At 47.1% G+C, this 10,000-nt stretch overlaps 3 non-coding genes across 3 annotated transcripts in view; all 3 read left to right on the top strand.

Moving 5' to 3' along the window:
* Positions 1-5,856: 5,856 nt before the first annotated feature.
* Positions 5,857-7,796, top strand: LOC148274949 (small subunit ribosomal RNA). Its single transcript, XR_015824160.1, has one exon. It is a non-coding gene; the product is annotated as a small subunit ribosomal RNA (ribosomal RNA).
* Positions 7,797-8,084: 288 nt separating this feature from the next.
* LOC148274948 (5.8S ribosomal RNA) lies at positions 8,085-8,246 on the top strand. The gene has a single exon (XR_015824159.1). It is a non-coding gene; the product is annotated as a 5.8S ribosomal RNA (ribosomal RNA).
* A 324-nt stretch (positions 8,247-8,570) lies between these two features.
* LOC148274947 (large subunit ribosomal RNA) overlaps positions 8,571-10,000 on the top strand; it is a 4,048-nt gene continuing 2,618 nt past the window's right edge. Inside the window, exon 1 of the ribosomal RNA XR_015824157.1 lies at positions 8,571-10,000. This exon is cut by the window's right edge and continues 2,618 nt beyond it. This is a non-coding gene — a ribosomal RNA (large subunit ribosomal RNA).

The raw sequence follows: 10,000 nt of genomic DNA, 5'->3' as shown, positions 1-10,000 counted from the left end.
CAAATGATGTATTTCAATATCCGTTAGTAAGTAAAACACGTGGTAAATTTGCCAAGTGTCCGAATTGCATTGAACATAAACGAAGGTGGACGCTCGCACCGTCGGACCAGCTGGAGACCAGCGTTCGGCGAGGTGCGGGCGTTCGCCTTTTTTTTTGCAAATTTTTGTTTTCAAAGTGTTTTTGTTTTCATCGTGAAAAGTCGAAAACCAAAACGCTCATGACGGTACGGTCTGGACTCTAATTATTTTCAAATGATGTATTTCAATATCCGTTAGTAAGTAAAACACGTGGTAAATTTGCCAAGTGTCCGAATTGCATTGAACATAAACGAAGGCGGACGCTCGCACCGTCGGACCAGCTGGAGACCAGCTGATATAAATAATAACTAATAATAATAAATGGCGTAAGTATAGCCCGTGAGCTCGCCAATATATGACAGTAAAATTTTTTACGGTCTGGACTCTAATTATTTACATAAATAATTTACAAATTAAAAAACTATTATTTGAAAAAAATTATGTTTCGTTATAAAAAAAAATATATTTATATTTTTACATTATAATTTTTAATTGTTTCTATTCACTCATATCGAATACACACTTACCCTGTCCTTAAACCTACCCTCACACCCATATACAATCACACACATATTCACATACCTACCAAAACCACACTCCACTTTTTTACACACGCATCCTCACACACAAAAAAAAACTCGCACACATGCACTTCTATAATTGATATTTAACTGAACTGGATTTTTATAATTGTATTTATGTGAAAAACTGATTTGGCTTTATTTTATGTTTTTTTTATTATGTTGTGTATATTTCTTTGTATTGCTGTTGTTTTTCTTAATAAACAAAATAAAATAAATAAATAAATAAAATGTATTTCAATATCCGTTAGTAAGTAAAACACGTGGTAAATTTGCCAAGTGTCCGAATTGCATTGAACATAAGCGAAGGTGGACGCTCGCACCGTCGGACCAGCTGGAGACCAGCTGATATAAATAATAACTAATAATAATAAATGGCGTAAGTATAGCCCGTGAGCTCGCCAATATATGACAGTAAAATTTTTATTGTCTTTGAATTTCCTAGAGTTTTAACCATCGAAAAAAAAGAAGATTGCAAATAAAATCAACAGACAATGGAAATTTTATGTTTTTATTACAAAAAATAAAAATGCATATTTCTCTATGTATTTTTCTGTTATAAACAATCTATTAAAATAATACACATCAAATTTCCATTGTCTGTTGATTTTATTTGCAATCTTCTTTTTTTTCGATGGTTAAAACTCTAGGAAATTCAAAGACAATAAAAATTTTACTGCCATATATTGGCGAGCTCACACGCTATACATAGCCCTAATAAATAAATGAATAATTCATAAACTAAATAATAATAAACATGGAAATAATTTATACCCTCTCGCCGAGTTTTAATGCGAGAACGAGGCCCCCTCCCGGCGAGACGTCTCGCGGCGGTCGCGAGCGCGCTCCGCGTGAAACTTAAATTTTTCGTTTACTTCACTGAGCGACGATCCGAAATGCACCCCCGCCGATTTTTATTTCGTTCCTCCTTCCGATTCGAAAGTGAATGTGAAATTAAAAAAAAAAAAAAAAACAAAAAAACTTAGAAATATTTTATACCCTCTCGCCGAGTTTTAATGCGAGAACGAGGCCCCCTCCCGGCGAGACGTCTCGCGGCGGTCGCGAGCGCGCTCCGCGTGAAACTTAAATTTTTCGTTTACTTCACTGAGCGACGATCCGAAATGCACCCCCGCCGATTTTTATTTCGTTCCTCCTTCCGATTCGAAAGTGAATGTGAAATTAAAAAAAAAAAAAAAAACAAAAAAACTTAGAAATATTTTATACCCTCTCGCCGAGTTTTAATGCGAGAACGAGGCCCCCTCCCGGCGAGACGTCTCGCGGCGGTCGCGAGCGCGCTCCGCGTGAAACTTAAATTTTTCGTTTACTTCACTGAGCGACGATCCGAAATGCACCCCCGCCGATTTTTATTTCGTTCCTCCTTCCGATTCGAAAGTGAATGTGAAATTAAAAAAAAAAAAAAAAAATTAAAACTTAGAAATAATTTATACCCTCTCGCCGAGTTTTAATGCGAGAACGAGGCCCCCTCCCGGCGAGACGTCTCGCGGCGGTCGCGAGCGCGCTCCGCGTGAAACTTAAATTTTTCGCTTACTTCACTGAGCGATGATCCGAAATGCACCCCCGCCGATTTTTATTTCGTTCCTCCTTCCGATTCAAGAGTGAATGTGAAATTAAAAAAAAAAAAAAAAAATTAAAACTTAGAAATAATTTATACCCTCTCGCCGAGTTTTAATGCGAGAACGAGGCCCCCTCCCGGCGAGACGTCTCGCGGCGGTCGCGAGCGCGCTCCGCGTGAAACTTAAATTTTTCGTTTATCGAATATTTCCACCGAGCGACGATCCGAAATGCACCCCCGCCGATTTTTATTTCGTTCCTCCTTCCGATTCGAAAGTGAATGTGAAATTAAAAAAAAAAAAAAAAAAAAAAACTTAGAAATAATTTATACCCTCTCGCCGAGTTTTAATGCGAGAACGAGGCCCCCTCCCGGCGAGACGTCTCGCGGCGGTCGCGAGCGCGCTCCGCGTGAAACTTAAATTTTTCGTTTACTTCACTGAGCGACGATCCGAAATGCACCCCCGTCGATTTTTATTTCGTTCCTCCTTCCGATTCAAAAGTGAATGTGAAATTAAAAAAAAAAAAAAAAACAAAAAAACTTAGAAATATTTTATACCCTCTCGCCGAGTTTTAATGCGAGAACGAGGCCCCCTCCCGGCGAGACGTCTCGCGGCGGTCGCGAGCGCGCTCCGCGTGAAACTTAAATTTTTCGTTTACTTCACTGAGCGACGATCCGAAATGCACCCCCGCCGATTTTTATTTCGTTCCTCCTTCCGATTCGAAAGTGAATGTGAAATTAAAAAAAAAAAAAAAAAATTAAAACTTAGAAATAATTTATACCCTCTCGCCGAGTTTTAATGCGAGAACGAGGCCCCCTCCCGGCGAGACGTCTCGCGGCGGTCGCGAGCGCGCTCCGCGTGAAACTTAAATTTTTCGTTTATCGAATATTTCCACCGAGCGACGATCCGAAATGCACCCCCGCCGATTTTTATTTCGTTCCTCCTTCCGATTCGAAAGTGAATGTGAAATTAAAAAAAAAAAAAAAAACAAAAAAACTTAGAAATATTTTATACCCTCTCGCCGAGTTTTAATGCGAGAACGAGGCCCCCTCCCGGCGAGACGTCTCGCGGCGGTCGCGAGCGCGCTCCGCGTGAAACTTAAATTTTTCGTTTACTTCACTGAGCGACGATCCGAAATGCACCCCCGCCGATTTTTATTTCGTTCCTCCTTCCGATTCAAAAGTGAATGTGAAATTAAAAAAAAAAAAAAAAAACAAAAAAACTTAGAAATATTTTATACCCTCTCGCCGAGTTTTAATGCGAGAACGAGGCCCCCTCCCGGCGAGACGTCTCGCGGCGGTCGCGAGCGCGCTCCGCGTGAAACTTAAATTTTTCGTTTATCGAATATTTCCACCGAGCGACGATCCGAAATGCACCCCCGCCGATTTTTATTTCGTTCCTCCTTCCGATTCGAAAGTGAATGTGAAATTAAAAAAAAAAAAAAAAAAAAAAAACTTAGAAATAATTTATACCCTCTCGCCGAGTTTTAATGCGAGAACGAGGCCCCCTCCCGGCGAGACGTCTCGCGGCGGTCGCGAGCGCGCTCCGCGTGCAACTTAAATTTTTCGTTTATCGAATATTTCCACCGAGCGACGATCCGAAATGCACCCCCGCCGATTTTTATTTCGTTCCTCCTTCCGATTCAAGAGTGAATGTGAAATTAAAAAAAAAAAAAAAAAATTAAAACTTAGAAATAATTTATACCCTCTCGCCGAGTTTTAATGCGAGAACGAGGCCCCCTCCCGGCGAGACGTCTCGCGGCGGTCGCGAGCGCGCTCCGCGTGAAACTTAAATTTTTCGTTTATCGAATATTTCCACCGAGCGACGATCCGAAATGCACCCCCGCCGATTTTTATTTCGTTCCTCCTTCCGATTCGAAAGTGAATGTGAAATTAAAAAAAAAAAAAAAAAATTAAAACTTAGAAATAATTTATACCCTCTCGCCGAGTTTTAATGCGAGAACGAGGCCCCCTCCCGGCGAGACGTCTCGCGGCGGTCGCGAGCGCGCTCCGCGTGAAACTTAAATTTTTCGTTTATCGAATATTTCCACCGAGCGACGATCCGAAATGCACCCCCGCCGATTTTTATTTCGTTCCTCCTTCCGATTCAAAAGTGAATGTGAAATTAAAAAAAAAAAAAAAAACAAAAAAACTTAGAAATATTTTATACCCTCTCGCCGAGTTTTAATGCGAGAACGAGGCCCCCTCCCGGCGAGACGTCTCGCGGCGGTCGCGAGCGCGCTCCGCGTGAAACTTAAATTTTTCGTTTACTTCACTGAGCGACGATCCGAAATGCACCCCCGCCGATTTTTATTTCGTTCCTCCTTCCGATTCAAAAGTGAATGTGAAATTAAAAAAAAAAAAAAAAAACAAAAAAACTTAGAAATATTTTATACCCTCTCGCCGAGTTTTAATGCGAGAACGAGGCCCCCTCCCGGCGAGACGTCTCGCGGCGGTCGCGAGCGCGCTCCGCGTGAAACTTAAATTTTTCGTTTATCGAATATTTCCACCGAGCGACGATCCGAAATGCACCCCCGCCGATTTTTATTTCGTTCCTCCTTCCGATTCGAAAGTGAATGTGAAATTAAAAAAAAAAAAAAAAAACAAAAAAACTTAGAAATATTTTATACCCTCTCGCCGAGTTTTAATGCGAGAACGAGGCCCCCTCCCGGCGAGACGTCTCGCGGCGGCCGCGAGCGCGCTCCGCGTGAAACTTAAATTTTTCGTTTACTTCACTGAGCGACGATCCGAAATGCACCCCCGCCGATTTTTATTTCGTCCCTCCTTCCGATCCAAATGTGAATGTGAAATAAAAAAAAAAATAAAAAAAAGAAAATAAAAAAAAAAAAAACAAAAATATTTCCTACCCAAATTATAAGTCTAATTTTTCAATCATAATCTCTTTCCATATTCGTCTTCTCAAACGAAAAAAGAAAAGAAAAAATAAAATCATCTCGCAGAATTTGCCAAGTCCCGACCGTACCGCGCGTTTTACCCATCGGCTCATTTACGTTTCGCCTGAAACGCGCGTAGGCTCCCCGCATGGCTGGCGGCCCGGCGTGCGAGACGCCGACACCCGTCGCCGTACGTATATTATGCGCGTCTCTCATGGCGTTAGCTAAAATACATTTTTCACCGCGTTCGCACATTGCGGCGGCCGATATGCCGCGCCGGCTTTACATTTGCGAAAATCAACGTCGTGTGGCCGTTCAGCTCCTTTGTGCGGCTGAGCGAGCATTGCACTTCGCCCGTGTTACAAACTCTGGAGTTCCGCGCAAGCAGAGAACACCGTGAACAAAAACGAGAACGGTCGTAGGATTCTAATCCACGTCCCCACTATTGCCGCGCCGAAGGCGTGCGCTCTCGTACGTTAATATTTGACGAAAGGGAATTAAATTTTTGGCCAAAGAGAAGATCCATGTGGTCCGTCTCGTCAGGTCCAGCGTTCACTTGTTAAAAAGTGAATTTAAAAGTAAAACGAACAGACTCGTGAATCGCGAGAGTGCAAACTCGAGCGAGCGAGAATGTGAGTTATATAGGTGCGAACATAAAGAGCGTGTCGCGGCGGGTGACTCCGTCGCGCCTCAGACGCCCTTCGTATCCTGGAGCGATATAGAAATGAACAGCTCCCTGGTTGATCCTGCCAGTAATCATATGCTTGTCTCAAAGACTAAGCCATGCAAGTCTCAGTAAAAGCCGAATTAAGGTGAAACCGCGAATGGCTCAATATATCAGTTTTGGTTCCTTAGATCGTACATAGTTACTTGGATAACTGTGGCAATTCTAGAGCTAATACATGCAAACGAGGTCCTGACCGGCAACGGGAGGGATGCTTTTATTAGATCAAAAACCAATCGGCGGCGGGGTTCGCGCCCCGTCCGTCGCCATTCGAGATGATTCTAGATAACTTTGTGCTGATCGCACGGTCTAGCACCGGCGACGCATCTTTCAAATGTCTGCCTTATCAACTGTCGATGGTAGTTTATGCGACTACCATGGTTGTCACGGGTAACGGGGAATCAGGGTTCGATTCCGGAGAGGGAGCCTGAGAAACGGCTACCACATCCACGGAAGGCAGCAGGCGCGCAAATTACCCACTCCCGGCACGGGGAGGTAGTGACGAAAAATAACGATACGGGACTCGTCCGAGGCCTCGTGATCGGAATGATTACACTTTAAATCCTTTAACGAGGATCCATTGGAGGGCAAGTCTGGTGCCAGCAGCCGCGGTAATTCCAGCTCCAATAGCATATACTAAAGTTGTTGCGGTTAAAAAGCTCGTAGTTGAAATTGTGTCCTGCGGTGTCGGTCTACCGAATGCGGTACGACAGGCACGTCTGCGGGGCTTCTCGCCGGTGCGTCCACCGCCAGTGTGTTGCGGTCGTCCTCGCGGGCGGCCGCGCGCCGAGGCGGGCCGTCGCGGCTGTTTACTTTGAACAAATTAGAGTGCTCAAAGCGGGCTAACACTTGCCTGAATATTGTACGCATGGAATAATAGAATAGGACCTCGGTTCTGTTTTGTTGGCTTTCTGATACCAGAGGTAATGATTAATAGGGACAACTGGGGGCATTCGTATTGCGACGTTAGAGGTGAAATTCTTGGATCGTCGCAAGACGGACTAAAGCGAAAGCATTTGCCAAAGGTGTTTTCATTAATCAAGAACGAAAGTTAGAGGTTCGAAGGCGATTAGATACCGCTGTAGTTCTAACCATAAATGATGCCAGCCAGCGATCCGCCGAAGTTTCATAATTTTAACCCGGTGGGCAGCTCCCGGGAAACCAAAGCTTTCGGGCTCCGGGGGGAGTATGGTTGCAAAGCTGAAACTTAAAGGAATTGACGGAAGGGCACCACCAGGAGTGGAGCCTGCGGCTTAATTCGACTCAACACGGGAAAACTCACCAGGCCCGGACACTGGAAGGATTGACGGATTAACAGCTCTTTCTCGATTCGGTGGGTGGTGGTGCATGGCCGCTCTTAGTTGGTGGAGCGATTTGTCAGGTTAATTCCGGTAACGAACGTAACTCTAGCCTATTAAATAGACGTGCAACCGGTATCACAGGAGTCCGCGGGCGCGCATCTTGCGGCGTTCGCGTCGCGGAAGTGTGTTTCGCGGTCTTCACTACCGGCGTACAATGAAAATCTTCTTAGAGGGACCGGCGGTATATATAGCCGCACGAGATTGAGCAATAGCAGGTCTGTGATGCCCTTAGATGTCCTGGGCCGCACGCGCGCTACACTGAAGGGATCAGCGTGTCCTCCTTGGCCTAACGGCCCGGGTAACCCGATGAAACCCCTTCGTGATAGGGATTGGGGTTTGCAATTCTCCCCCATGAACGAGGAATTCCTAGTAAAAGCGAGTCACCAGCTCGCGTTGATTGCGTCCCTGCCCTTTGTACACACCGCCCGTCGCTACTACCGATGGATGATTTGGTGAGGTCTTCGGACTGGTGCGCGGAAGCTCGTCTCGGGCATCCGACGCGTCGGAAAGTTTGACCGAATTTGATCATTTAGAGGAAGTAAAAGTCGTAACAAGGTTTCCGTAGGTGAACCTGCGGAAGGATCATTTCCTGTGAAATATAATATAAAATGAATTTTCATTCTTTTATATAGTATAAATATATTTATACACACGCGCAGAGCGCAAAATAAGCAAACACTGCGGCGGAATTTCGCCCTAGGGCGCCGCCGCGAACCGCGGACTGCCGGTGTCGCGGGAGGCGGGTCTGTCGGCCCGATTCCCGCGTCCGGCTATATTCTGTGAAAAATGTAATTTTTTTTCCGATAGAGAAAAAAGAAAAAAAACGCAACCGATAAACAATATATATATATATATATATATATCATAAAACACTATTACCCTGAACGGCGGATCACTCGGCTCGTGGGTCGATGAAGAACGCAGCTAAATGCGCGTCAGAGTGTGAACTGCAGGACACATGAGCATCGACATTTCGAACGCACATTGCGGTCCGAGCAAGACTTAGTTTGTCGACGGACCACTCCTGTTTGAGGGTCGCGCACACAATGCGACCAGACTTCGCCGTCTTCTCTCTTCGGAGAGAAGATTCGGCGAGAGTGTTGCCGGTCTGTCGTCCGCCGGCGCGCGAGCGCCGGACGGACGTCCGGTCAAATTTGACTTGGCGCGCTCTCTCGGTCCCCCCGAGACGCTTTTCGAGCTAGCGACGACGCTGTGAAACCCGCCGCCGGTCCTCACGGGCCGGCGCGCGGGGGCGTTTCTTCGCGCTCTGCGTCGCGCGCGGGTACCGTGCGAAACCGGAGAGCGTTTACATTATTCATATATATGTATATTTATATATATATATGAATTTTTTTTTGTTGTCGACCTCAAATCAGGAGAGATCACCCGCCGAACTTAAGCATATCAGTAAGCGGAGGAAAAGAAACTAACGAGGATTCCCCGAGTAGCGGCGAGCGAAACGGGAAGAGCCCAGCGCTGAATCCTGCGGCCCAGGCGGGCCGCCGGGAAATGTAGCGTTAGGGAGGAGAGTAATATATACACGCGCGGTCATTAGTCACGGCTGCCTGTCCAAGTTCATCTTGAACGGGGCCCGCTTACCCGCAGAGGGTGCCAGGCCCGTGGTGACGGTAGCCGGCCGCGACGGTCTCTCTCCCCAGAGTCGGGTTGCTTGAGAGTGCAGCCCTAAGTGGGTGGTAAACTCCATCTAAGGCTAAATACTACCACGAGACCGATAGCGAACAAGTACCGTGAGGGAAAGTTGAAAAGAACTTTGAAGAGAGAGTTAAAGAGTACGTGAAACCGTTCAGGGGTAAACCTGTGGAACTCAAACGAGCGAACGGAGAGATTCATCGTGTCTTCCGTCGGAGCCCGCGTCCCGGCGCACACCTCCGCCCTTCGGCACTCGTTGTCGGGGCGGGGGGTGTCCGGGTGCGCAGCCGGGCTCCCGGAGCGCGTGCACTTCTCTCTCAGTATAACACCGCGACCCGTTGCGCCTCGGTCGAATGCGCCGTGCGGCTGTCCCGCCTCGCTCCGCGGGGCGGAGCCGCGGCGTCCACGGCCGGGGCGAGTTTTAAAGCGACGGTAGAGAACGAGGATCGCGTCCGCCCCTTCGGAGGGCGTCCGTCGCGTCACAGCGGCTTCCTTCTCGTGGCCCCCGGCGCCCAGTGCGTCGCGGGTGTCGCGTTTCGGATGTCCGTGGCTAGTGGCGCGCTCTCGGACGGGACGCGTCCCGGTCGGCGGTGGTTTTGTTTTGGGCACTCACAGGACCCGTCTTGAAACACGGACCAATGAGTCTAGCATGTGCGCGAGTCATTGGGAACACTGATAAACCCAGAGGCGAAATGAAAGTGAAAGGTCGGCCTCGAGCCGGCCGCAGGGAAGATGCGCGGGCGTCGTCAGACGCCCCGCCGCATTCCCGAGGCGTTTCGAGAAAGCCCCCGTGCGATTATCGAGACGCACTGAGAGCGTACACGCTGGGACCCGAAAGATGGTGAACTATGCCTGGTCAGGTCGAAGTCAGGGGAAACCCTGATGGAGGACCGAAGCGATTCTGACGTGCAAATCGATCGTCCGAACTGGGTATAGGGGCGAAAGACTAATCGAACTATCTAATAGCTGGTTCCATCCGAAGTTTCCCTCAGGATAGCTGGCGCTCGAGAAACATGACGGAATTTATTCCGCCATTCTGACAGTCTCATCCGGTAAAGCGAATGATTAGAGGCATTGGGGCCGAAATGGCCTCAACCTATTCTCAAACTTTAAATGGGTGAGATCTCCTTCTTGCTCGAAGA

The sequence above is a fragment of the Micrasema longulum genome, unplaced genomic scaffold (genome assembly GCF_059751315.1).
Source record: "Micrasema longulum isolate JH-2025_06_02 unplaced genomic scaffold, ASM5975131v1 h1tg001549l, whole genome shotgun sequence".
Classification (NCBI taxonomy): Eukaryota; Metazoa; Arthropoda; class Insecta; order Trichoptera; family Brachycentridae; genus Micrasema; species Micrasema longulum.
Note: the sequence above shows the minus strand (reverse complement) of the source record. Positions and strands in the feature narration are given on the sequence as shown.